The sequence below is a fragment of the Phoenix dactylifera genome, chromosome 9 (assembly GCF_009389715.1).
Source record: "Phoenix dactylifera cultivar Barhee BC4 chromosome 9, palm_55x_up_171113_PBpolish2nd_filt_p, whole genome shotgun sequence".
Taxonomy (NCBI): Eukaryota; Viridiplantae; Streptophyta; class Magnoliopsida; order Arecales; family Arecaceae; genus Phoenix; species Phoenix dactylifera.
Genome location: NC_052400.1, coordinates 20,575,358 through 20,581,357, shown reverse-complemented (window position 1 = coordinate 20,581,357; position 6,000 = coordinate 20,575,358).

Sequence of the window (6,000 nt, the reverse complement as noted above, 5' to 3'; positions counted from 1 at the left end):
ACAATTCCAGCAACAAATATCAAAACAAAGAGGGGGAAGAAGAAGACTTTAAGACGCTAGCAAACGGAACTGCACCAAAACATTTCAGCTCTGAAAATAGAGGAAAAGAAATGAAGACCTCATTCCATGACGCAAAAAACTCCATATGCTTTTCCACCTTAAGCGAAGACCACATGAAACTTGCACCAAAGTGCGAGCAAATGAACAAATCAAACAAAATTTTACCCGAAGACAGAACCCTGAGATTACAACCAGAAGACCGGCTAGGAGGACATAATTACTACCTACCCAAACAATTCCAAATAAGATGAAAAAAAGAGAGCAAAACAAGATAGATAGAGAAAGGAAAGGAATTGAGAAGAATTTTACCCAGAGAGGAGAGAGAGAGAGAGAGAGAGGTCTATGCTGATGAGGGAGGAAAGCAAATATGCAGCCCTCCACCATTCAATGCTCACATTACACCCTCTACCGACTCTGACGTCGCACTTTTCTTTCCTTTGTTCCTACGCATATCTAGAAATTCCTTCACCTCCCCCTCTCTATAATATAATCTCTGGCTGACACTGTACAACACTTGTTCTCTTTCCTACCATCATAAATATCTTATATCAGCTGTTACTATTGCCGGGCACAGTACCACTTGGGAGAAATACTGCAAGTCACTCGTACAGTGTTACTGGCGGGCTTGCACGTGCCATCATGCAGTGTTGACACACAGATAGGTGATGCAGAGGTCACACAAAATCCATTCTCTGTGGTCGACAGCTCTCCTTTGCGGCTTGGGTTTGTTGGTTTTGGCATCTGCGTACATGTACGAGCTTTTAGGCGGCTATTAGATTAATGAAAAGAGCTTTTGTCTTAAAAGGAGAAAAGTGGGATAAACAGGAGAATGATGGGATCTTCATATACTTCTCATTAGGAATGGATTGGGAGTCGTGGTAAAAGCAAGGCCCCAGTTTTTTACGTTTACACTAAGAATGATTGGGTCATTGATTGAACTCACAACTGGCATGCTCATGTCATCTCTTTTTTTTATTATTAAATTAAATCAATTTATGTTTTCTAAGTAATACAAGAAAAGAAATCTCGAGAGCTCTTTGGACCAGTTTTATAATGCCTTGGAGTGTGAGTAGTTTGAGTTTTTATAGCACAGACCACCTCCCTCGTTGGGTACTGTATGAAATAAAAGAAATTTTGTATTTTCTCATTTTTTTTTAATATTGAAAATAGAGAACTTATTGCATTTGTGGCATTTTTAATTTGAAAACAATAAAGAGCATTTTTTTTCTACACGGCCGAGCACCTCGATGACACTCTGCGACTTCTGTTCCTATTTTATTTTGATATTTTCTTTTCATTTTAATAAAAGATAACATTTTTTTTATTAAGTTGTCTCATTATTTCTATTGAATTGAAGAGTAATGTCTAAGAAAGGAAGAAGTTAATGCGTACATGCATCCGTTGAGCTTGTATTGTTTTTATAGGCCAAGAAAATGGCCCCTATTTGGGCTTAACGTGGCAGGTTTTGAGCCGTCAACATGAGGACCCTCTTGACTTGTAGCTGTGGGTGTTGTTCCCTAGTTTTACCTTGGAAGACTGCAGATGTGGAAGTCCACGCTCAATCTCAAGTAGATCACCTCCCGAGAGCTCTTGACTCTTCTCATGGCTTTGCACACCACACAAAATCTTTGGTTTCCTATACGGATAAGTTTGCTCCTCATCTCGGCCTTCATCAACGCATGGCTCCAACGGTCTAACACCATAACGCCTTATCATTCTTGGCGGAAAATGAGCCTTACACATTCCCCTCTATTTTTGACGGGAATTTTGTTTCATTGAGTTGATCCTTTTTTTTAAAGTTTTACAGTCTGCAATCATTTCTAATACTTATATAATATTATTTATTATTTAGGATTTTTTTATGTATATTCTTCTAAAAATTCAAATTTGCGTGAATACCATCAAAATTTAAATTATTTCTGCACCTTCATAAAATATTATTTTACACAAATGCTCCTAATATTTCGGTTCTTCTAGCACTATTAATAAAATCATATTTATTTTAAAATAAAATAAAATAAAATTTTGAAATTATTTTTTTTGCCTCCATCGCGATCGCCTTATAAATATTTTCTTTTGGACATCTATCCAGTAAGGGTATTTCAGTCAATTTAATTTAAAACCGTTAATTTTTTGACGGCGTTAGATGACGTCAGTACATATGCAAAAATATGGATTAAAAAAGGATAGATTAGGAAAACAAGTATTTTATGTTTTACGAGGGTATACATGCGAATATCAATTTTGGAAGGATATTCATGCAAAATTTGATATTTAGCGGGTATTTATGAAAAAAATCCTATTATTTAACTATTGTTAATGTAGATGACTCAAGGTGATATTATTTAGATATATATAGTGTTTTTTTTTTCTTGGGTGCGTGTGGGTGTGGATGGGGAGTGGCTTTAGTTTGACATCATAATCCACCCTTACATGTCCAAATCAAGTGAGAGGGTTCATGAATTGGTGTTGCAGGGTGGGTGCACCAAGTATTGCTTATTAATACCATCAATAGCACACAAAACATCAATGGAACAAATGAATCCAGTAGGTAAGCAACCTTCAAGAGATTTGTGGATTTCTTCGGCTTTGTTTCCTTACAATCCAAGGAACGAACAGATTATTTTATGCTTTCTTTTGTCATTTTCTATCCCTTTCTTCGGTCTACGCAACTATCACTCGTCTCCAAATGGGTGCGTGCAGACAGATATGCCCTCCGAGCTCATCAGAGGCCATTTTAAAGCTGAAGGCATTTTTTAATTCCTTAGAGGAGGATTTTAAATGGGGAATGTCAGCAGGTCTCCTCAGAATGCTGCAAACCGATGCGGGAAACAAGGCTTTGCTGGATCCGACGCCCAAATCTTCAACTTGGAGCATTGGTTGCTTCGTTGGTGATGCGAACATAATAAACAAGTAAAAAAATTCTCTTGAACGTGGATGTTTTGTCGTCTATAAAACCGGCTGCAGATGTTTGCCACTTTGTCGTACTACTTAGAAATAATAGAAAAGTAAAAAATATATATACATAAGATTCTATATACATCATAATATATATATATTATACACACATATATAAAATATGTTTATAATTATATTCATATGCCATATCAGTAAAATATTCTCCCAATTTCTTAGAATATTTTTTTTTTGTTATTGAATCTTGCTGTTGAACTCGCAATCTTGCATCTGTTGCTTACCATTGATGGCAACAATCCAAACTTGGTAGATCGTTGCCACAAGACTCCATGTGAACTCTTTAATAGTTTATCTAATATGACTATTCATTTGAAACATCATTATTTCTCCTTCTCTCTCTCTTTTTTTAAAGAAAAAAAAAAGAGCCTTGTATTGCCCCTACTAAACTATGGCTTACTATTTTCCATCGAGAGCATGCTTTAACTTTCTCCCAGCCGCTTACTCATTCCGAAGATACACAAAACGAAATGATCATATGTCCTCTAAATAATTTCAAAATAATCATTATATCTTCTTGTATTTTTCTCGTGATTTTTTTTTGAGAAATATTATATTTTCCTATTGCAAAGCTTGTACTATTTTGAGCGTCCACAGAACTATGAGCACGAATGAAGCTTGCATGGTTAAGATTAAATTAATGGATGATGATGATGATTCATAAGATACTATACATTGCTGATCATGAGTCGAATTTAGATATAAAATTATTAAATTTTATATAAATTCAGTCCAAATTTCAATTAAAAAATAAATACAGTCATCAACCCTAATGGTATGCGTAGAGCGTACCATGTATAACGGGAACTCTGCAGTCTTCTTGAATGCAACCTTCTCTATGACATAAGAAAGCATGAGCACCATCCATGTGAAGACTACGCATGATGTTCTTCTGGGGCTCGATGAAAGCGAGATTGCATCAATCCAACTTTACCCCGGCTTCCCTCCTTTACAAATTGTACGCAGATGCTCCGTCGCACTTGCGTAACACGTGCCCCACCGCCTTAGCCTTGCCGGGCGAGAGATAGGCATGACAGCTCACCATTTCCGTCCTCGCTCGTGAAAGGAAGCTCCCAACCCGGGAATCCCGAGGCGAAGCAAACCCTCCTCTCCTCCTCCTCCTCGTCACAGGCGGCCTCAAGCCCACGCGAAGCGTATCGAGAAATAATAATACTTTCTGACCGGACAATGCAGGTTCCAACAGTACGAAGCGCAAAAGGCAGGAGTCATTTTTGGAACGTCCTCATGCTCCTCCACTGGCACGCGTCAGTACTATTCACCGGAGCTCCATTACTAGTATTATGATTTTTTTTCCTTCTCTTATCCTAGGAGCCCCACCCTGATTTTCTCAAAATAAATTTCGGCCGCAAATCAGAGGGCGGCAGCAGATGCGGCGGAGATTTTGTGATCAGAGACCAGGACTTCAGACTGATTGCATTTGGAGGACGGTGCATTTTTTATGAGTCTATCCTAATGGCGGAGCTGCGTGCGGTATGGAAGGGCCTCGTCCATGCCAGAGTATATCTGGATACTCGGCGGATCTTTCTTGAGGGCAACTCGGTTACAATAATGGACTGGATTTGGAGCAGACATGCCAAGATAGATTTTCACCTAGTCTGTGATATTTGCTATTTTGTGGAGAAGTTTGATTCTTTTCGAGTTTTGCATGTGCTTCGGGAGGCGAATAGTGCGGCGGACTGGGTCGTCTTCTCTACAGCATACCTACTGGAGCAGTCTCATAGGAGGTCTGAAGCACGTATCGTTGTACTAGAGTATGTTCTGCACTGTGACTATTCTGAAATGTACTCACGGCCGAATGTAGTGAAACACTGTTAATCAAAAAAAAAAAAAAAAAAAGAAAAAAGAAAGAAAGAAGAAAAGCCGCTCTTGCTTCTGTATTTATTGTGCTTCGCTTAAAAGGGGAAAAGAAGGGGAGAAAAGCCAGGGTTTGTGAGCCATAATGGCCAGGCCCAGTTATGTTGTTGTCGCAGCACCATGAGATCCGGTCGGACCAAATGTACCATCCCTAACCTGCTTGAGCCTTGCTTGTGGCCAATGGAAGTGCTGTGATCTGAGCGACGAAATGACAGGCAACCGAACGCAATTTTGGTGGCCAATGGATGTCAGAAGATAGCTTTTTTCGGTGAGATGATAAACGGGTGGCCAAAGGCAGTCCCAACATTGCATCCCATTCATCATGTTCTAAACCTACCATATAGGGTTTGATCACGTGCACGGCCGCATAAACTTTGAAGCGGTGCTCTAAAGATCATCTAAGACCTAAGATGAACAAATTTTCAATAAGTTCAGAAATTTAAATTAATAGTCATTAGCTAAATTAATTCAACTAAATAAATCTACGATAATCTAATAATCAAACTTATTTATTACAAAATTTTCTAACGCTCCATATAGATAAAATAAGAAGCTTTACAATCACTAGTAAGAATCCCCCACACTCACAACAATATAGATAAAATAATTTTTAAAATAAAGGTTAGTTATAAATCATATCAAAATGGAGGCAAAAATCATAAATTCTCATACTGACTATTCAGCATAGCTCAAATAAATCCATATAGATATGCACATACAATTATAAGCCATCAAATATATATCTTATTCAAAAAAATATATCAAATATATCATCAATTTAAAATTTTTGTTTAGCAGAGGTTTCATATATCTTATCTTCTATTACTATCCAAATTTTTTATCAATAATTATCTTTCCAATTTGGACTATCTATGGTCACGCTTCAGCCTATGATTGGCAATTCATAATATCCACGCTTCAACCCGTAAGGGCAAATCATAATTTTTATACTTCGGTTTATAGTGGCAAACTAAAGTATCACGATTCAACCATAATTGCCAATCCTTAATTCCCATGCTTCGACTTATGGCTGTAAATCAAAGTGTTGCAATTCGGCCCGTAACTAGCAATCCCATAACATGAGTAGTCCAA